General features: G+C 39.0%; 1 long non-coding RNA gene across 1 annotated transcript in view; it reads right to left on the bottom strand.

Annotated features, from left to right (window-relative positions):
* LOC132650825 (uncharacterized) overlaps positions 1 to 18,234 on the bottom strand; it is a 177,531-nt gene extending 159,297 nt beyond the window's left edge. Inside the window, exon 1 of the long non-coding RNA XR_009588900.1 lies at positions 18,158 to 18,234. This is a non-coding gene — a long non-coding RNA (uncharacterized LOC132650825). The remainder of the gene's footprint in view (positions 1 to 18,157) is intronic.
* Between the last annotated feature and the right edge of the window lie 5,432 nt (positions 18,235 to 23,666).

The raw sequence follows: 23,666 nt of genomic DNA, 5'->3' as shown, positions 1-23,666 counted from the left end.
AACATCATGGAGAGATCAGGGATACAAGGCACATCGATAAACATAGTAAACACAATATACAGCAAGCCTATAGCCAACATCAAGCTAAATGGAGAGAAACTTAAACCCTTTTCCATTTTAACTTATACTTTTATTTATAAGATGAAAATGTTTTTATTTGCTAGACCACAGAAAATTACTTACTAATAATGTAAGATTCTAAGCTTCCCCTGATTGTGAGTGAGGCTTACCTGCCATGGTAGAAGTCAGTCTGTGTTTCTGTCGTCTTTAGATCCCATTTCAGTTTTGCTCAATAGCATTTTATGTAGGGCATGGGCCACTGCATATACTGCACTCCATATGGAATAGCTTGGCTCAGAAATAGTCATTACTTCATTTATTTTATCCTTAGTATTTAGGGAAATATTCACTGGACAGGGTTTATAATTTCTGCATTTCAAAGCAGGAGGTGAACAGATAAAATTGTCAATCCAGAATTTATAGAAGTAAACATCTCCTGGAAAATGGGAGGGTGTAAGGGCCTCAAGAAAGTGCTTGAAGCCAGGGATAGTTCTCTTCTTTAAAAATGAGAAGCTTCCACTGAATAGGTTTATCATAACATGCTTTTCATTTATTATAGACTCTAAGTATGTCCAGTGTGGCTTTGCAAAGATCCACACCTTCTTTCTGGTTACAAATATATGAATGTCTACACAGAAGAACAGCAAGTCATCTATATCACCATAGAATAAATTCACATTTACTCGTGTGTGTTGTTTCAAGTTCAGCAAACCATAATCATATTTTACCCTATAGTTCCACTTATCTGGGAGTTTTTCTGTAAAAGCCACACAGATATCTTCTGGTACCATCTTTACTTTCAGGTCAGAGAGAAACTCCCTGCCTCTCTGATCATCAGACACAATGAGCCCCACCCACTTCCAGCCAAAGTGGAGCAATAAAGAGATCAGCCCTTGGACTAGACTTCTGTCTTTAGTAGACATCAGATAAAGGGATGGGAATGAATCTTTGTCACTAAGCATGGAATCAAACAGTCCATTTGTGACCTGAGGAAGCAAAGAAAAATAGTGATTCTGAGTTTTAGACATTTGGAATCTTCACCCTGAGTGAGGAAGTGACTTCATTATTCAAATATGAGGGTTAAAGGACTGAATGTTGTTAAGGAGGATGTCTTCTGTGAGATTAGCTTGTCCCTAAATTATGTGGTGGAGTACAGTCTTTTACAAATACCATAGGCTCCAAAGTTACTAAGGTGCCTGAAGCAGCCAAGAAGAAAGCAATAAACTGTTCATTGGCTTTGAAAGGCACTATAGACCTCTTTGTTGCAGTAACAATGAAAAAGAGTATCTGAGGTAGAGAAAACTACAGAAAGCATTAACAGGTACTTTCTAGTCACATAACACCATGTTTCCAAGAACCTTCACCTTTAGTAAAGCAAATACAAAAAGAAACTAACAAAGCTTTTAGAGATTCAGTTTCCTTAGTTAAAATGGTGCAAGTTTTGATGACCTGGGGTCTCATTGTCAGGGTTTATTGTATCATCCCTCTCAATAGATTTGATAGAGAAGAAACTTGGACAGATGTAAATTATTGTCTTTTACTTTTTATTACATTAGGTTAAAATACATTAACAAATTGTTTAACTGAATGATAACAATGACAGTTACCATGTGGGTTTTTTAATCTTGATTATTGCTGACTCTTGTGCTCACGAAGTATTTTCTCTGTTTGTAGTAATGCCTGCTGACAGATGCATTTCTTCAGTGTAGTCTGGCATGAGTCAATTGCAACGATACAGCTAAATGGTTGGTCTCTGTGGCTGCTATTCTGAGATCTACTTTCCTGAATGAGATCATTAATTCCTTGAAAGATTTTCACAGTGATGGCATTAAATATTGTTCCAAACTTACGTTATATGTCCTGGATTTTTCTTTTTCCATATGTCCAGTATTGACAACGATAGGAATTTTGAGATGTTTATATGCTAGATTGGGTAGTTAGGAATCTTTGCTGTAGAATTTGACTTATGATCAAATGCAGACTGAATATCTACAGTACATCATCCATTTTTTGGAGATAGAATCATAGATAGTGCTAAATTATCTGCTTAGAAATTCCCAGAATTTGCTGTCCATGCTTTTCACCACACTCTGTCATCTGTTAACTATTGCTATATCAAAATAATTCATTCACTGCTATTTGAAATCTGCCTACACTAGACATAATCCACTTCTTTGTTTTCTTTTGTTTGTTTTGTAATTAATTTTTTTCTTTGTTTCAGTCAGGTCTAAGATGTGATTGTGCTTAAAATATGTTTCTAACTTACTTGTGGGACATTGTAGAGCTCTGAAAGTGTTGCAATTGCAGCAGAAAATTCTGGCTTGTTTCCTGAAAGGATTCCTAGAGCTTTGTGTTGAGTGTTGCACTTGTAGTTAGGGATATAATCACTCCTTCCAGACAGCCACATCAGAGGGCCCTCCAAGGTTATTTTGTTAGAATTAAAGGCATTGTAGATGTGGGAACTCAAGGTCATATTGGGAAGCAGGTTTGAGTCCTTATTGATCTCTTCAATGGCAAAGTATAAGGTAAGCAAATATTGATAGTTTCTCCAAGTCACTCTAAACCAGAGGAACAGAAGGATGGGTATTGTCAGTACATTTTTCTCAAAAAATCTTTATCAAATACAGGTACCTAGAGGTCTTAGCCTTTGACTTTTCCTGTGACATGTAAATCTTGTGTGAATAAGCCCATCACAACCCAGGAACATCATCAAACGGAAGTTTAACTGTTTCTAATATTTTTTGGTGTACATTGTGTGCATAAAATATCACTTGTTTGTATCTTATGGGTACTGAATACATAGGTGCTTATGATGTTTGGGTTCATGGAAGCACTGTGTTATGGAAGAGTCACTAAGCTGTTTACTAGGAATATGAGTAAGAGCTTCATAACCTTTTCTTTTGTAATGTTTCAATTTCATACTCACTTATGAAAATTCTATCAAGTTTTGTGCACTCCTAGTGTTAAAGTGTCTCTTTGTGGTATAGACAGATGCCCGGTCATATATCTATAGATAGACCATTTTGAATAAAAGCTAGCATCAGTTCTCAGTGCCCACAGGGTGGCCTTGGAAACATGTGTAGCTCCAGTTCATAAGATCTCTTCTGGCATCTTTGGTCACCAGGCTTACCTATGGTATTCACATATATATAAGAAGGTGAGTTCTCAAGTACATGAAATAAGAATAAATAAGCATGTGCAAAATAGTGTTCTTGGGTTTGAAAAATGATTGATATATTATGACTAGTTGCTGCTCTTGTGGAGGAACCTGATTCAAGTCACAGTAGCCAGCTTTAGGTTCTAATAGTGTGTAACACTAGTTCTAGGGGATCCATGTCCTCCACTGGCCTCTGAAGTGACTATGTACACAAGTGGTACACACACAAACATGTTGTCAAAACAATCATAAACATAATGTAAAAATTAATAAATCTTTACAAAAATTCAAAAGGTAGTAAAAAAGTAGTAAAGGAAAGGTGTTTCTCTAAGCTTGAAGATTAAATGAATGAGTAGAGTTTCCTGGGTAAGGCAGGGGAAAAAAGTAAGTTAAAGTAACATATAAAAGAGAAGAAAACCCCAAGTACATTAAGACGGTACAAAAGTGCTCACAATGGGAGAACCTGGAAATTTGTTGCAGGTAGGTGAGTTGAACTGTGTCACACAAAGCCTTCAGCACTTGCAGATGGGCCCTCAGAATCTTGTTTCATAATCTGTGGTAGATAAGAATCTGGATCACCTAATAGAAGGAGCTTAACAGAAATCATTAGCCTAAAGTCCACTGGGTTCTACTGAAGGAAGGATTCTGCCTTCTGACCTGCCATCAACAGGAAGAAATTCCATTTGGTTGTACTACATTAATCTGGGATCTGTGGCTGAATGTTCTGTTAAGAGAGAATCTATTGGACAAAAGCAGGCAATGAGCAACAACTGAGAGAAAGAGAATTATTTTTCCCCAAGGATTATCCCATAGTAAATCTTGTACTGCAGGAATGTATGCATGTATAAATGAGAACTCCTGGACGGAGCTGTGTCTGCAAAAACTACCTATGAAAACTTCATTGATGTGGAGATATTGCAATGTTATAGTTAGAGAGGCTCATTACCTTAGCCCAGACTACCTGCAGCACCCCAAGGAGCCATTTCTTGGACACCTCTAGGATTAAGATGATAACTATATCTATATATGTCTATCTATCTATCTATCTATCTATCTATCTATCTATTTTTCCTATAGCTGATGAATAAAATAATTTTAGAATATAGTAACCCAGGACACTCCTGGATTTTGCCAATCTAAAAGACAAGTGACATCACATAGCCATCTTGGGCCTGTATGATAACTTGCCCCATTTTGCTGTTAACGTTTTCTCTGAGGTTTCCAGTACTGTACTGGATTCATAGTTTTCTTTATTTATTCTGTTACTATAAACATTCACAAAGCTGCTTCCATATTGTATCAGGAAATTTGGGATAACCTAATTTTTTCCTAGACTCTCAAATTTATTCAAGAAGAAATTCTCTCTTTTTTCATTTGTGCTGAGGGCTTATGTTTTTCCAGTCACATAAAAGTGATACTAAAGACTAAAGAATCGATTCAGTTGGTAACATCTGTACACTTATTCATTTATATTTGTGTGACAGGAATGCCACCAGAAGATCATCATTGCCAATCAACCAAGTCCCAAAGGGTCCTAAAGAGTCTGATGCACCCACCAAGGACAATGCATGGTCTCAACCTAGTCTACATATAAGTAGATGATGTGCTGATTATGCTTCACACGGGCCCACTAGTTAGTAGAGTGGACATGGACTATATTTTCTGTTTGTTGATCACTTTCCCCTGATGGAACTGCCCTAACAGACCACAAGGGAGGAAAATGAACTCAGTCATCATAAGACTACAGGGGCTGGGGCATGTAGGTAGGGGACAGAATACTGGAGGAGGGTGTGGGAGAGAGAGTAGGATTGGGAGGAAAAGAGGGTGGGGCCTATGGGCCTATGACCAAGATGTAAATGGAATTAATTAATAAAAAGTATTCAAGTGAAAAAATATGACAATAAGTTAGATGCTCTCCCTCAAAGCCCTCAGAGAGTTCTGCTGAGTATGGATTTAAGATGTAATGACAACGATTTCTCTGCCAGACATCTAGAGTCCGTAGCTAAGATAGGCAGAAATGGCCTTTCCTTTGATCATATTTCAACTGTGATGATGACGACTGAACTATGAATTGCCACATGCTTCACCCAACAATAAATCCCTGCCCAACCTTTGGACACTGTTGAGTTAAGTGCTCTGGTCTGCCTGGCCAAGGTAGGTTACGTTTCCAAGTTGCTGCTGCATAAAAAACATCTCAGGCCTCAGGAGTCTGATGTTTGGTGGGTCATGATGCCTTGTGTGGCAGATGAAGACAATGTTGTTTTGTGTGTCATGCAAAGACTGTCAAGCCTTGCTCCCTACAAAGTCTTTGAGAATGCCATGGAGGAACCCCAGACTGGGTGCCCAGGTATCTATTAAGTCTCTGTCAATTTGACTGATATTTGGATTATACTGATATTTGGATTATACTTCCTACTCAAATTTACCCCTCTCAGATCTCTTCTCCTGTTCACAGCAGGTTGTCACTATAGAAGTTTAGCAGAGGTTATGAAACTTTAGGCAGCTCCTCTGAACAAGGCTGCAGCTGCATGGTCAGTCTATATCATACATGAAAGTCAGGCCTTGTCCTTTTCTACAGATACTAGATTCCCTGCCAAAGAAGGCATTACCTTGCTGGCTTCACACTGAAAAATCTAATCTCACAAAATTAGATTTAAATGAGATTCAAACTGAAGCTACGAATACCTAACAGTTTACATTTTATGGTTCTTTCATTAAAAAAAAACAAAAAACAAAAAAAAAAAAAAAACACAAAAACTTGCTTGTCAATCATTTCTCCCAGTTATCAAACAAATCTGTCTCCGGGTAAATGCATAGATGGGGGAAACAAACACTTTAAAACTGATGGAAATTTTGAATGTCTAAGAAACGGATTTAAGGTATGTAAATGCAAGTTGTAAATGTCTGAGAAAGTGGTTTAAAGTACGTGAAAATGAGACATAAAGAGTTTAAAATATCAGAGTTTTAAAATATTAATTAGTGGGGTTTTGATGTGCTATGAAAACCACATTTTAATGTCCTTTCATTCCTGCTCAAGATATACTTCAATGCTTCTCATTGTGCTGAAAGCTTATCTGTCATTACATATTCAGAAAGAGGAAAGGTTGTTCTCTTTTTAGCCCAGAGCCATCCTTTTTTGGTGCCCAAGTTTGTCTGTAAAGCATTAGTCTACTCCAACTGTTTACAGACACTTGTTCACTGCTTTTCCTAGAGTGAGACTTTCAGTGTAGACTATGGATTGTGGTCATGTTAATATATTTAAAACTTGTATATCTGTGTGTAAACTTTAAACAACTATGATTTAAACTTCTACTTGATCCACCTATCACAGCTTAAACAGAATCTAGATTAAGACCGGTCAATTAACGATTCAGTCTTTTCTGTCTTTTATCAATCACTGAGGATGGGCTCTTTTCTTCCTCCTGTGTTGGGATTCCTTCTCTCTCTTGCTGCAGTGGGCTACTGAACTATGGTTTCTCTATCTTGTGAAAGCATTCTTAAGAGTTCTTTACTTCCAGAATAAATTAGACATCCTTTTTTTTTCTATTCAAGTACTCCATAACAATACAGGTACCAGGACCTTAGTCTAGTATGTTTGTTTCCTACTCTGAGAGGAAATAGGCATTGAAGTTTCAAGAAGGTACTTTTCAGAAAGGGACCACCCTATTCCCAACACTGATGTTCAAATGAACATATGTACCAATTATAGCATCAACTAAAAAAGCCTAATGATTCCTCCACATTATCATAAATAACCAACAACCTACCATACAGTTTCTCAGAGAGATAAAGTGGCAGATAAATATTTCAGAAAGTAAAGAGATGAACAACAGAAAAGAAGACAGAACCAAGCAATGAATTCAACTGGGCATCGAGACAAGGATCAGGAGTCTCCATGAGAACTCAGACGAAGGAAAGAATAAACAACTGTACACAGGAAAGACAGAGTAGCATAAAAGACAAATCATAAGACAAAACTGAGATTGTGAGGGAGGAGAAAGTCACATAGAAATGTTGCAAATTAAAATCATAAAACCTCAATTAAATCTGAGTAAATTGGGTTTCCAGCAGAGCTAACTAAACAGAGAACAGAATATGGGCATAAATGACTTGCATTTCAGAACACTACATTACAACATCAGTGATAAATAAATAAATTATAAGTATGACCACAGTGTCTAAACTCTGAGATATTTTAAAGATACTAAAGACAGAACACATGAAACTGGAGATTCTAAGATTTGTACTGAGCACATAGGGATACTCAAGTTCACTTCAGCAGAAACTCTCCAAGTCTCTGGAAAGAAACAGATATTCAAGCATAAGACATTTAGATGGCCAAATAGACCTGAGAAGAATGGAAACTTATCTTGTTATACTAGAGTCAGTGTGTTAAAAATATGTAAGTCTCACCATGGAATCACAACATGGAGAGACACAAAAGTTGTTCTTTTTTCTATTCCTAATTTCTTTCTGACTGGAAGCATAACAAAGAATAGTGGAAATGTTTGCAGAGGCACAATGAAGCAGAAAAAAATGTGAAACTGCTTTTCACATTGTTCTGTATCTAGTTCATTATTCTCAATGGAATCACATGTGTTTAGCATGTCATGTACCTTTAACCAGAACAACCATAGCACATTCAAGCAAGTACTCACAGGTCGAACTTCCATAGTAGACTTGGTTCTCTGTCAAAAAAGATCTCGTCAGTTTGGGATAGATCAAGTGGGATGGAAATGGGAATAAATGTAGCGAGGTTAACATCTGCCTCCATGTAGGTGTTGGTCTTTCCATAATAACCACAACTGCTCAGAAATATCTCTGCTGATGTATACACAGGTTGCAGGAGGAGGATGAGGCAAAGCAAAGGCAAGTACATGTCAGGCTCTTCACTACACAGAGACAGTATCCTGCATTGAGGCAGATCCAAGAAGATTCTTGGCTTAGGTCCTGCAACAGGCTGAGACCTCAACAATGTCAGAGAAGACTTTGTATGCTACAGCTGCTTCCTACTGTTGCTTCAGGCTGTCAGTCTGTGCATACCCAAAGGTTCATGACAGGCCAGCGCACACACAAAGTCTAGACAACTGAGGGTCACGGTGCTCAGATATTTCTGTCACTGTATCCAAACTTGCTCTGAATTTTCTGTCTTTTTATTGTTCTATTTCTCTCTCTTCCATGTACTCTTGGAATTCCAGAGCCCTGGGGCTCTGCACCTGGTTCCTTCATGTGGGTGAAAAACATGTTTGGTTCTTTCTTTCTTCTACAACTTGTATGATTTCATCATGGTACACAGTGACTTTGGAGAGCACCATAGTCTGAGGCAAAACTATAGGTCATAAAAAAAACAGCTTGTTTGTTTTGGATTGCTGTTGTGAAAGGTAGTTTGAACATTTGATTTCATCTAGTAAGGGGAGCAAGGGCAGTCACTGTTTGATCACTTTGCTACCTCTTTGATCACTTCCACCAGTCAAAGTGGCTAAACTATGTAACAGGGCAAGTGGTTCTGGAAAGTTTTGATGAGACCTGATAGGCTACAGTAAGATAGTAGAGGAGGAGGATGTCCCTTATCAGTGAACTAAAGGAGGAACATCAAGGTGGGAGCTTGAGTGGGAGAGATTTCACTCATACTTTGACATGGGGTTTTGACCAAGAAAGTAAACACTGGTGACTCAGCCTTATGCAGGACACCTGGATTCTGGGTTCTCAACTCAGCTTTTGCATTCAGATTTCCTCCTGGACGTCTGGCACCAAATTCAAAATTATACAGCACCAAAAGATGGGGCAACCTGCTCTCAGACAATTTAAGTCATGACAGACAACACATTTAGAACTTGTATGCTTAGCTTAGATTATCAGCCACTTTCCTCTTTACATTCTTTCCTGATTAAAAGTCAAACATTAATCACCTTAAGAATCAGGATAGGAGTAAGTTTTGGAGCCTGTGAATATGAACTCAGTTTTGAACCTGGCAGCAGAAGTCTTGAGATGGCTGGATTCAGTCAATTATCTCTTAATAACAACCAAAAAGAAGAGTGCTTCATCTCTATACTTTCTCTACTTTACTGTAATACTGTTTATCATAATTACTACTGATATAATTCATGGTATTTTTATTATATATATTATTATTATTATAAGATATATACAATATAATGCTAATCAAAATTTGATATCTAACTTATGCAAAATCCATTTATGAAAACACAGCCATGAAATTTCAAAACAGCTAAAACTGTAAGAGGCTTTGAATGTAGGAAAGTGAAAAAATGATGTACTGTTAATTCTTATATATAAACAAAATAATTAATTGATGCCTCCTATGTATAATCTTGCAAAATTTGGTTACTGGAATTTAAAAATATATATACAGATTACACACACAAATCTATTTATCTCTCTCTATATATATTAATATATATAATTAATAGATATAGATATAGATATAGATAAATATACCTATATAGTGAAATTTCTATGTAGGCAGCAGCTTAATTTCTCTATGTTCAGTGAATTGTGTAAATGCTGTATTCAGTGATAGACACTTGCAGTGAATTTATGGAGAGCAAGTCATAATCTTGATAAAAGTGTGCATTGTTTGGGCATTCTAATAAGACTCCTTTGGCCACCACCTCAAGTAGATATAACTCATACTTCATTTGATGACAAGTGACATCCTGTTGCATGCGACTCTCTCATCTTATTTCATTTGGATCACCTTCAGATATGTATATATTTTAGGCAGCTTTTTCTGTATACGGTTACTACAGTAATATTCAATTGACATTTCATCTTCACTGTCTTTCTTCATATTACTTTCCATAATGTCCTCTTTCTTCCCCACTTCCAACCAAGTCTTCTTTATGAGCCCATCTTACATAAATAAATAATTATTTTATTGACCTATCCTAGGGAGATCTAGTTACTTATTCTTGAACACTAGTCCCATTTTCTGTGTGTATCCTACATGGTTTTATGTACTGTACATTGCTTATCATTCACTTCAAAAGTAATATTAACATGTAAGAAGATACATGCCATATTTATACTTTTTAACTTGTGTTACTATACTCAGACTGATTTTTTTTCTAGTTTGCCTGCAGATATGCATATTCTTTCAAATTTTATGTTTTACTTTGTAAAATGACTGAGTAATATTTTATTGTGTAAATGCCCACATTTTCTTTATCTATTCTTCAGTTAATGGACGTCAGGGTTATATCCAATTTCTGGAAGTGTTGCTTAGAGCAATTATAAATATGTTTGCACAAATGTCTCCATGGAAGGATAAAACATGCTTTGGATATATGCCCAAGAGTGGTATAGCTGGTTCTTGTGGCAGAACATTCTCTATATTGCTGAGGAAAAGCCACAAGTATGTCCTTAGTGGCTAAACATTTTTGTACTCTTACTAGCAATGTCTGAATATTCTTAGCCATTGTGACTCTCTTTAGACCATACCTCAAACTACTTTTGGTTTCCATTTCTCTGTTGACTATCGATCATGCACATATCTTTAAATGTTTCTCAGCCATTTGAATTATTTCTTTAAGAATTCTCTTCTGATATTTTTTTCTATTTCTTTCTTCAGGGACTGAAGTTTTTTTTTTTGTTGTTTTTTTTTTTTTCTTACAAGTCTTTCACTTGCTTGGTTAGAGTTACACCAAGGTACTTTATGTCCATTGTGACTATTGTGAAGGGTGACATTTTCCCAATTTCTCTCTCAGCCCTTTTGTCTTCTGTATACAGGAGTGCTACTAATTTTTTTGAGTTGATTTTGTATCCAGGCACTTAGCTGAATAGATTTATCAGCTGTAGGTGTTCCCTGGGAGAATTTTTGGGGTCACTCAGGTCTACTACCATATATCATCTGCAAATTGTGACATGACATGAACTCATGGGCTGGCTCTTTGATCACCTCCATGTGAGGGGGTAGCAGCCTTACCAGTCCACAGAGGAAAACAACGAAGCCAGTCCTGATGAGCCTTGATAGACTTGTGTCAGATGGAAGAGAATGAAGTCCTACCATATCATTGGACTGGGGGAGGGGCATAGGAGAAGAAGAGGAAGGGTGGGATTGGGAGGGGATGGGGAGGGTGCTACACCTGGGATACAAAGTGAATAAACTGTAATTAATAAAAGTAATAAAGAATTCTTTATTTAGAATTATATTGTGTATTATTCGTATTGTATATTTTCTTGATATCTAATTTTTCTTTTGACTTATTTATTCATTTGAATATTAGAATATATTTGGGTGTGTAGTTGGTGAACGTATTTTAGCTTTTTGTACACTTCTTCATTTTCAGAATGATGGCGGTCCTTTGTTATGAAGAAGATTTTCAGTTATCTGCTGTAATATTGAAGATGGTTTATTTTTATGCCTGGGCAAGGGCTAGGAAGATCTCCCCTACTCATTGACAACTAAGATTAATACAGTAAAACTCTCCATCATAAAAAAATGCAATCCTCATTGCAATCATTCAGTGCAATCCTCATCAAAATTCCAGACAATTCTTACCAGATGTTGAAAGGACAATTTTCAGCTTCAAATAGAAGCACAAACAAACCATGAAACCTAAAACAATCCTAAATAAGAACTGCGAGAGGGATCACCCATCCAAAGATTGAATTGAACTAAAAACTATAGTAGTAACAGGATGGTATTGGCAGAGTAACAAACACTTTGGTCAATGATGAGATGGAAGACCCATGCAGAAATCCAAATACCTATGGACAGTTAATATTTTTAAAATAAGAAATCTTGAAATAAACACTGGAAAAAAGACAGCATCTTCAACACATTGTTGTGGTCAAACTAGAAGTATGCACATAAAATAATTCAACAGATCCTTATGTATCACTCTGAACAAAACAGATTAAAGAGCTCAGTAAAAATCAAGAAACAGAGAATCTGATGGATGAGAAATTAAGGAATAGTATTTTTCTAGTCATGAGAATGTCTTTTTCATGTTTTAGACAGTGTTGGTGAGTTTTTGTTAGACTTCTTCAGCATTTTTTTTATTTCTAGATACATCTTAGTTTTTAATTTTATCGATTCCTTTTGTAATAAAATGTCTTCAACTATCTTCAGTATTTTACTTTACTTTTTGTTTTCACAGACAATCATTGAAGTTTTATATATATCCTCTGTTATATCCTTGATTTATCTATGTTTTGAAATCATTGTTTTGTTCTGTGGCTATATTGAATTTCTCAGGGTCTCCCCTAGTAGGGTTGTGGTGATTTGGTGTCTTGGGTGTTAGTGATTTTGATTTCGCTCTGGTGTCTAGTTATCTGGGTTTGGGATGATTGGGATTCTAGCTGTGACTATCTGGACTTGTCTATTTTAGGTGTATGGTGTTTAATTTCTTCACTTCTGTTTCTCTCTCTGGATCTTAGGAAAGGGTGTTGGCTGTGTATTGTACTGTAGAGAATTCTTCTGAGTGTGTGCCTTGATAAGTCATTAGGGATACTAGAGAGAGACTGTTCTTAGGTGTGGATGATTACACTAAAAAATAATGATAAATAAAGATAGCCCTTACCTCAGGGCTGGAAAAGGTTTTGAAAGCAAGAAACCCCCCCCAAAAAAATGATGAAGTAGCCATTTTCATGTCTTAAAAATAAGTTTTCAATCAAAATTAATCAAAAGAGATAGGGAAGAACACTTCATACACACTGAAGGAAAAACTCACCATGGCAAACATTCGATAATGAACATCTCTGATGCAAATGCAAGGGCAGCCTCATTCATAAAAAAATATTACTAAAGCTTAATTCACACATTGAATCTCACACATTAATAGAGAATTCAGCACTGATTTTCTCCAAAAGACAGATCAAGACAGAAAGTAAATGGGGAAATAAAGAAACTAACAGGCATCTTGAATCAAATGGGCCTAACCGATATATACAGAACATTTCTCAGAGGCTCATGAAACCTTCTCCAAATTTGACCTTATAATCAGTCACAAAGCAAGCCTCCGAAGATATAAGAAGACTGAAATAACTCCGTGAATCTTATCAGATATCCATGGATTAAAGCTAGACTTCAACAAGAGAAACACCACTTGGTCATGGAAGAAACAAAGGAAGAAATAAAAAACATTCTAGTTTTCAATGAAAATGAAGGCAAAACATATGCAAATTTATGAGACACAATGAAAGCAGTGCTAAGAGAAAAGCTCAGAGAATTTTGATAAATGAAGTGCCTTCATAAAGAAATGGGAGAGATCCCATACTAGTAATTTAGCAGAACACTTGAAAGCTCTCTAACATAAGGAAGCAAACACACCTACATGGAGCAGTTGACGGGAAATATTCAAACTTGGGGCTGGAATCAATACATTGGAAACAAAGAGACTGATACAAATAATCAATAAAACCAAAAGCTGGTTCTTTGAAAATATCAACAAGATAAATAAACCCTTAGCCAAACTAAATGAGAGGCAGAGGGAGAGTATCCAGATAAACAACATCAGAAACAAAAATGGGGATATAACTACAGACAATGAGGAAATCCATAAAAATCATTCGGACTTACTTCAAAAGCTTGTATTCCACAAAATTCAAAAATCTAAAGTAAACAAATGATTTTCTGCATAGATTTCACCTACCAAAGATAAATAAAGATCAGGAAAAAGTTTAAACACTCCAATAACCACTAAGAAAATAGAAGGAATCATCAAAAACAAATCCCAACCAAAAAAAAAAAAGCCCAGATCCAGATGAATCCAGATGATTTTAGTGCAAAATTCTGTCAGACATTCAAAAAAGAACTAATACAGATACTCTTCAAATTGTTCCACAAAGTAGAAACAGAAGGAACATTGCCAAATTCATTCTATGAGGCCACAGTCACACTGACACCTAAACGACATAAAGACCCAACAAAGATAATTCCAGACCAATTTCATGCATGAACTTCCATGTAAAAAACTCAATAAAATACAAACTTAATCCAAGGAGTCATCATATACATCATCCCGGGGATACAAGGATGGTTCAACATACAAAATGTCATCAATGTAATCAACCACATTAAAAAGTTTGAAGAAAAAATCACATGGTCATCTCATTAGATGGAGAAAATATGCTTGACGAAATCCAACATCCCATCATGATGAAAGTCTTAGAGAGATTACAGATACAAGGTCTATATTTAAACATAATAAAAGCTATATACACCAAGCTGATTGCAAGCATCAAAATAAATAAATGTAGAAATATAGTGGAAAATAAATGTAGAAAAATTCAAAGCAATTCCATTAAAATCAAGGACAGGAGAAGAAGGCCCACTCTCTCTGTTCCTCTTCAATATAGTACTTTAAGTTCTAGCTAGAGTAATAAGACAACTAAGGGAGATCAAGGATGATCAGCAAGGAAGAAGTCAAAATATTGCTACTGGCAGATGAGGTGGTAGGGTATGTAAGCATCCCCAAACATTCCACCAGAACTCCTTCAGCTGATAAACAGGTTCAGCAAAGTAGCTGGATACAAGATTAATTATTTTAAAAAATCCGTAGCCCTCCTGTACATAAAGGACATATGTGCTCAGAAAGAAACTACACCATTCATAATATCTACAAATGCTAGAATGTATCTTGGTGTGACTCTAACCAAATAAGTGAATGATCTGCATAAAAAGAACTTCAGGGGTCTGAAGAAAGAAAATGAAGAAGATGTCAGAAAATGGAAAGATCTAATCTTCTGGATCTGTAGGATTAACATAGTGAAAATGGCCATTTAGCCAAAGGCAATCTACAGATTCAATGCATTCAAATCAAAATGCCAACACAATTCTTTTCAGACCTTGAAAGAACAATTCTAAACTTCATATGGAAGAATTAAAAAAAAAGCAAAAAACAAAAAACAGAACAGCTTAAACAACCTTAGACAATAAAAGAACTTCTGGAGTTATCTCCATCCATGACTTCAAGATACAACACACAGCAATAGTAATAAAAACTGCATGGTACTGGCATAGAGATAGACTGGTTGGTTGATCAATGGAATTAATTCAAAGACCCAGAAATAAACCCACATACCTTTGGTCAATTGATTTTTGACAAGGAAGCCAAAACCGTACAATGGAAAAAAGACAGCATCTTCAACAAACCATGCTGGTCTAACTGTATCTCTGCATGTAAACAAATGCAAATAGATATATATTTTCTTCCTGAAAAAAAAAACTCTCAAATCCAAGTGGGTCAGAGACCTCAATATAACTGCAGAAACACTAAATTTGTTAGAAAAGAAAGCTGGAAATAGCCTTGAACTCATTGGTACAGGAGCAACTTCCTGATCAGAACACCAACAGATCTATAAGAAGTAAATATTATCAATGGAACTAAATGTCAGTCTACATATTAGGAAATTTTCACATCAATCCTAATTTCAACAAAGTGCTAATATCCAAACTGTACAATGGACTCAAAAAATCAAACTCCAAGTAAAAATGACCCAATTAAATAATTGGCACAGAACTAAACAAAGAATTTTCAACAGGGAAATCTTGAATGCCTTAGAAGCACTTAAAGAAATGCTCACCTTCCCTCATCATCAGAGAAATGCAAATCAAAATGACTCTGAGATTCCATCTCATACCAGTCTAAATGACTAAGATGAAAAATCTCAAATTGTAGCACATCCTGGTGAGGATGAGGACAAAGGAGAACAAGCTTTCCTTATTGGTGTGAGTGTAAACTTTTATAAGCACTTTGGAAAACAATCTGGGGCTCTCTCAGAAAATTGGGCAGACCTAGGTATAACACTAATGGATATATACCCAAAAGAGGCTCTACGAGAAGGACACCTAATCAACTATGAGATTCATAGCAGTTTTATTTGTAGTAGACAGAATCTGGAAACCACCTAGATGTCCCACAACTCAGGAATGGATAAAGCAACCATAGCACATTTACACAAAAGATAATACTCAGCCATTAAAAACAAAGCAATCAACTTCCACTGCTTTCCCCAGCCAGTGGTGAGATTTTTTTGAATTCTCTGTTTCTTATCAGGCAAAGAAATCTTGAATTGAGCACGCATAGACACACCCTACCCATTCCACCCCATCCCCGTTCCCCATATCGGCTGCATATGACAACTTCACGTTTGCATCGGGACCTCTGAAAAAAACCAAGTTTCTCTAGGATTATAATAATCAGATTAGAATAGGAGAGAATACTGTCATAGTGATTATGGCATTTACGGAGACCACAGGCCACAACTGCACGCCCTCATGGTTTTATAAATGGCAAATGCGCCCATGTCAGGCCTACACAGTTAGATCATGAGAGACACTAATGGTGAGGAAAGGAAGACCCCCTCTCTTCTCCAGAAATGCTCTCCAAGATCAGACACACCCAGGAACCTTTGCAGAGGAATTCATCCAAACCCTTTCTGGATGAGAGGAGTTCTGGAGGAGAATCAAATTCCCTGCAGTCACCAGAGTGGTTAGTGCCACCTGAATTCACTGTGCCAATTGCTTGAGAAAAATTTGAAGGCACTGCTGAACTGATGACCCTTTGGACTCCATGAGTTCACAGCTCTAGTCACTAGCTTTCTGCTAGTCATTGGCAGAGGGTTTAGGTGTTGTGCTAAGCACATTGGCATCTACTATATACAATATATTAAGGATAAAACCCCTCAGCAAATGATGTCTTCACTAAAATAATTTCTATACCAAAGGTCCCAAAAACTTCAGTCTTAATTTGCATACATATTCTACTACTAAAACTTCATAATCATTAGGAAGTGAGAAATTAAACTCATCCAAGTGTTGTACCGCCAAATCTGAAAACATTAGTAGTGGATATTTTGGAAACAGGGACTGTCTCTGACATGAACTGATTGGCTTGCTCTTTGATCACCTTCCCCTGCATTCTCATCAATGCAGCCAGTCTTGATGAGACCTGATAGACTAGGATCAAAAGGAAGGGGAGGAAAACCACCCCTATCAGTGGACTGGCAGAGGGCCATGGGTGGAGAAGGGGGAGGGTGGGTGGAATTGGGAGGGGAGGAAGGAGGGAGCTACAGGGGGGATATAAAGTGAATAAATTGTAACTAATGAAAATTAAAAAAATAAAAATAAAGAAATAAAAATTAAACTCAATTGACTAGGATAATCTCTTGACTGGACAAAGAGCCCCATGAATTTATTCGATTGCACTTTTGCAGCAGAGCAACTTGGAAGTTAACACCTGCTTCAGCTACCAGAGCCTTGAAACAAAAAAGCAGTGAAAGTCAGGTGGGCGTGGCTGGGGGGAGGATACAGGGTCATTTTAGGAGGATCCCTGGGATGCCCTGATGCCCTGTTCCTAGGAGGAACCCAACTCTCTTGGGCACTCAGAGGAAAAGACCAAGGTGAACGCTCCCAGCTCAGGAATCCCAGAAACCAAAGGTGTCTCTGAAGATTGCACAAGTCTTTTCTTCCCCCGCCAACTCGGTTTCTTGTTTCTAAAATTCCCATCCGCGCAACATAAACAGGAAACCTGCAGAAAAAGCCTCGGTGGTGCAAATTCCAAGCTTCCAGCAGAGGGCGGGAGAATCTTTGCTGCGCGGCCAGTGGCAAGCAGGCAGCAGAGAAGAGCAAGCTTTCCAGTGACCTCGCGACCCTCCATGCCCTTCTTCCCCCACTGCAAAAGGGAGAGAGAAGGCGGAAGGAAAGACCCCTGATAAAGGAAAATAAAGAATAGGGGAGGGGGGCGTTGAGGCAGAGGGCGGCCTCTAAGAGCTCCGCCTCAGTGCAGCCGCCCACTTCCTGAGCCGAGGGTCCAAGCGGCCTGCGAGGAACCCGAGGGCCGAGCCCTCTCGGATGGGGCGGGGGAGGGGCTTGCGCGAGGCGCAGCGCAGGCGCAGTGCGCGCCTCCATTGTCAAGAATGACATAAACGTCGTTGCTATGGCTACAGACCCTCAAGGGAAAACGCTGAGCTTACCTGGGCTGGGTGGGCGGCGGCAGCGAGGGCTGGTGAACGGGAACCCGCTTCCCTGGCACGATGGCGGCGGTCATGGCTCAGCTAGTGGATTACTTCATCGTGGTAGGCTGAGACCAGGAGAAGCCAGGTAAGGGTGTGGAGCGGGTGCCTCCTAGGCTCTGCCTCCGCCCCGGGCTCCGCGTCCCTCCTCCCCCGGGCTCCGCCTTCACCTCCCAGGGCTCCGCCTTCCTCCGCTTCCAGGCCCCTCCCCGTCTCCGCTCCGAGCTCCGCCTCCGCCTCCACTAGGCTCCGCCTCTGCTACTGCGGGCTCCGCCTCCCTCATCTTCCGGGCTCCTCCCCCTTCCCCGCCCCGGGCTCCGCCTCCGCCCCCTCGGGCTCTGTCCCTGCCCTGGGCTCCTCCCCCTCCTCCGCCTCTGGGCTCGGCCTCCGCCCCTAGCAGCCATCCATTGGGCTAGATGGTGCTGGGCCTGGCGTCCTGGCTGGGAGGCGGGGAGGAGAGACGGTTGGGTCCCGCGGTGGAGGAGCGGCGGGTCCACGGGTGTCGGCCATCTCAGAGCGGTTGAGTCTGGCTGGCTGTCGGCATATGTGAGGGACCCGCAGGACGGCGGTTGTGGAGGAGGCCAGGGCTGTGCAGTTGGAGGCTGGTGGGCTGGCCGGGTCAGGAGAGCCTGCCCGAGTTCCTCCATGAGCTTCTGTGGAGGCTGTTGCTACCCGGAGCCACGCCCTCGGGCCGCCTGGGTTGGGAGGGCAGGACCACACTGTGTGGAGTTCCTAGGGATACACTTGTGCCCTGCATCCTGAGGAAGAATGATTCTGGGACCAGTCCTCCTGGAAAGTAAGAGCAGAGAGTCCGGTGCTGCCTCCCCGCTGCTCTGGAGCTCGTGGGGTGGGGAGCTTACACATCCGGGCTGAAAGAAATCAGGGTACTTGGAAAGGCTAAAGGATCCATGCACATTTCTAGGAACATTATTTTTTTCAGGATGTATATGCCAACATTCCAGAATGAAATGATTCTTCTTAAGTAAAGACAGCCAGACTCTTGGGTAAAGAGAGCCAGTGGTCTCTCTCACTGGGCTTTCATGAGTTTTGATTGTTCCCTTTATTTGTCTGAGAATTCTTCATAAGGAACAGTTTGGCAGATACACTGCTGTTTATACTTTAATGGACTTGCACAACCAGGAGTATACACGGTTCACGCAGGCTTATTTTCTTATTTTTATCTCTTTGTGTTGTTATGTATAGATAACTAGGACATAATAACAAGGTTACTATAGACTTGGGAAAGCTCTTTTATTTCAGGGCAATTCCAGTTTTACACTTGCAAGGAATTTTAGCTACCAGCCCTGCATCCCCTTGTCTCTGGAGGTGCTTAGGTTGTGTTTGCTGATTGTTAGTCGTTGGTAGCACTAGAGTACCAATGTTTATTATTTATTCATTCCTAAGAATTTGTTTCAGAGAAGGGATTCTTCCCAGTTTTTTCTCACTACTGCCTAATTGAGGTCACTTAAAAAACCGCTTGCAGGTCGATGAGATGGCTCAGCAGATAAAAGCTCTTGTTGGGCAAGCCTGGAGACCTGAGTTCGATGCCTGAATTTATGAAAAGGTGGAAGGCAAGAAGTGATTGCACAGAGTTGTCTTCTAACCTTCCTATGTGTTCCCTAGTATGCATGCTTCACCAGCATCATGAACACACACACACAAAGACAACATTGGGCTTTATTTAGAGAATATTCTTGCTGCTCCAAAATGTCATGTCATTTCACTTGTCAGTTTCTTTTTTTTATTTTTTTATTTTTTATTTATTTATTTTTTTTATCAGTTACATTTTATTAACTCTGTATCCCAGCCATGTCCCGATCCCTCATTCCCTCCCAGTCCCTCCCTCCCTCCCTCATCTCCACCGTGCCCCTTTCCAAGTCCACTGATAGGGGGGACCTCCTCCCCATTCATCTGATCCTATTTTATCAGGTATCTTCAGGACTGGCTGCAAAGCCCTCCTCTGTGGCCTAACAGGACTGCTCCTCCCTTCGGGGGTGGGGAGACCAAAGAGCCAGTCATTGAGTTCCTGTTAGAAATAGTCCCTGTTCCCCTCACTTTGGGAAACCAATTGGTTACTGAGCTACCACAGGCTACATCTGAGTGGAGGTTCTAGGTTATATCCATACATGGTCCTTGGTTGAATGTCAGTCTCAGAAAAGACCCTGTGCCCAGATATATTTGGTCCTTGTGGAGCTCCTATCCTTTCCCCGTCAGACTAACTCCCCTTCTTTCTTATGATTCCCTGTACTCTGCCAAAGGTTTGGTCATGAGTCTTTGCTTTGAAAACACTGCTAGTTAGAGTCTTTCAGATGCGCTCAGTAGACTCCTGTCATACGTTCAATGCACATCCCATCTGTCTTTCTAAATGAGGATTGATCATCTTACCCCATGTCCGCTCAATTGATTATCTTTTTTAGGTGTATAGATTTCATTATGTTTATCATATCTTATAGATCTATATAAGTGAGTATATCCCATGTTTGTCTTTCTCCTTCTGGGATATTTCACTCAGAATGATCTTTTCTAGATCCCACCATTTGCCTGCAAATTTCATGATTTCCTCCTTTTTGATTGCTGAGTAGTATTCCATTGTATAAAAATACCACAATTTCTGTACCCATTCCAGCGTTGATGGACATCTGGGTTGTTTCCAGGTTCTGGCTATTACAAATAGAGCTGCTATAAACATGATTGAGCAAGTGTCCTTTTTGTGTACTTGAACAAACTTTGGGTATATACCTAGCAGTGGTATAGCTGGGTCTGGAGGAAGCACTATTCCTATTTGTCTTAGAAAGCGCCAGATATCTTTCCAGAGTGGTTGTACCAGTTTACATTCCCACCAGCAGTGGAGGAGGGTTCCCCTTTCTCCACATCCTCTCCAGCATGTGTTATCGCTTGAGTTTTTCATCTTGGCCATTCTGATGGGTGTAAGGTGATATCTCAGGGTCGTTTTGATTTGCATTTCCCTGATGGCTAATGAGGATGAGCATTTCTTTAAGTGTTTTTTTGCCATTCGATATTCCTCTGTCAAGAATTCTCTGTTTAGTTCTGTTCCCCATTTTTTAATTGGATTACTTGGTTTGCTGCTTTTCAGCTTCTTTAGTTCTTTGTATATACTGGATATTAGTCCTCTGTCAGATAAAGGGTTAGTGAAGATTCTTTCCCAATCTGTAGGCAGTCGTTTTGTTTTGATGATGGTATCCTTTGCTTTACAGAAACTTTTCAGTTTCATGAGGTCCCATTTATTGATTGTTGCTCTTAGAGCCTGTGCTGTTGGTGTTCTGTTCAGGAAGTTGTCTCCTGTGCCAATGAGTTCTAGGCTGTTCCCCACTTTTTTTTTCCAATTGATTTAGGGTATCTGGTTTTATGTTGAGGTCTTTGATCCACTTTGACTTTAGTTTTGTGCAGGGTTATAAATATGGATCTATTTTCATTTTTCTGCATGTAGACATCCAGTTGGTCCAGCACCATTTGTTGAAGATGCTGTCTTTTTTCCATTGAATGGAATTGGCTTCTTTGTCGAATATCGAGCATTCATAGGTGTGTGGATTTAGTTCTGGGTCTTCTATGCAGTTCCATTGATCCTCCTTTCTGTTTCTATGCCAATACCATGCAGTTTTTATTACTGTTGCCCTGTAGTACAGCTTGAGATCAGGAATGGAGATACCTCCAGATGATCTGTTGTTGTACAGGATCGTTTTGGAGATTCTGGGTTTTTTGTTTCTCCATATGAAGCTGAGAATCTTTTTTTCAAGGTCTGTAAAGAATTGAGTTGGTATTTTGATGGGAATTGCATTGAATCTGTAGATTGCTTTTGGCAGTATGGCCATTTTCACAATGTTAATCCTACCAATCCATGAGCACGGGAGATCTTTCCATCTTCTGATATCTTCTTCGATTTCTTTCTTCAGAGACTTGAAGTTTTTCTCAAACAGGTCTTTCACTTGCTTGGTTAGAGTCACACCAAGGTACTTTATGTTATTAGTGGCTATTGTGAAGGGTGTTGTTTCCCTAATTTCTTTCTCAGCCTTTTTGTCTTTAGTATATAGGAGGGCTTCTGATTTTTTTGAGTTGATTTTGTATCCTGCCACTTTGCTGAAAGTGTTTATCAGCTGAAGGAGTTCTCTGGTTGAATTTTTGGGGTCGCTCATGTATACTATCATATCATCTGCAAATAGTGACACTTTGACCTCTTCCTTTCCGATTTGTATCCCCTTGATCTCCTTTAGTTGTCTTATTGCTCTGGCTAGGACTTCAAGTACTATGTTGAAGAGATATGGGGACAATGGACAGCCTTGTCTTGTCCCTGATTTCAGTGGGATTGATTTAAGTTTCTCTCCATTGAGTTTGATGTTAGCTATAGGCTTGCTATATATTGCCTTTACTATGTTTAGGTATGTGCCTTGTATCCCTGATCTCTCCAAGACTTTAAACATGAATGGGTGTTGGACTTTGTCAAATGCTTTTTCGGCGTCTAAGGAGATGATCATGTGGTTTTTCTCCTTCAGTTTGTTTATGTGGTGGATTACATTGATGGATTTCCGTATGTTGAACCACCCTTGCATGCCTGGGATGAAGCCTACTTGGTCATGGTGGATGATATCTTTGATGTGTTCTTGGATTCGGTTTGCAAGTATTTTATTAAGTATTTTTGCGTCAATGTTCATAAGAGAGATAGGCCTAAAGTTCTCTTTTTTTGTTGGGTCTTTGTGTGGTTTAGGTATTAAGGTGACTGTGGCTTCATAGAATGAGTTTGGTAGTGTTCCTTCTGTTTCTATTTTGTGGAATAGCTTGAGGAGAATTGGAGTTAGCACTTCTTTGAAGGTCTTGTAGAATTCTGTGCTGAAGCCATCTGGTCCAGGGCTTTTTTTGGAGGGGAGACTGTTAATAACTGCTTCAATTTCCTTGGGAGATATAGGGCTATTCCGTCTTTCTACCTGATCTTGACTTAGTTTTGGTAGATGGAATCTTTCAAGAAAATTATCCATTTCATTCAGATTCTCAAATTTTGTGGCATATAGGCTTTTGTAGTATGACCTAATAATTGTTTGGATTTCCTCAATGTCTGTGGTTATGTCCCCATTTTCATTTCTGATTTTGCTGATCTGGATAGTTTCTCTCTGCTTTTTAGTTAGTTTGGCTAAGGGTTTGTCTATCTTGTTGATTTTCTCAAAGAACCAGCTTTTTGTTTCATTGATTCTTTGGATAGTTTTATTTGTTTCTAGTTGATTGATTTCAGCCCTTAGTTTGATTATTCCCAGCCGTCTGCTCCTCTTGGGTGTATCTGCTTCTTTTTTTTCTAGGGTTTTCAGTTGGGCCATTAAGTTGTTTGTATGTGATGTTACGAATTTCTTCTTGCAGGCACTTAGTGCTATAAATTTTCCTCTGAGTACTGCTTTCAATGTGTCCCATAAATTTGGGTATGTTGTGCCTTCCTTTCCATTGAATTCTAGGAAGTCTTTAATTTCTT

This window comes from Meriones unguiculatus (assembly GCF_030254825.1).
Source record: "Meriones unguiculatus strain TT.TT164.6M chromosome 13 unlocalized genomic scaffold, Bangor_MerUng_6.1 Chr13_unordered_Scaffold_33, whole genome shotgun sequence".
Lineage (NCBI taxonomy): Eukaryota > Metazoa > Chordata > Mammalia > Rodentia > Muridae > Meriones > Meriones unguiculatus.
This window is presented reverse-complemented; position numbering and strand designations above follow the sequence as displayed.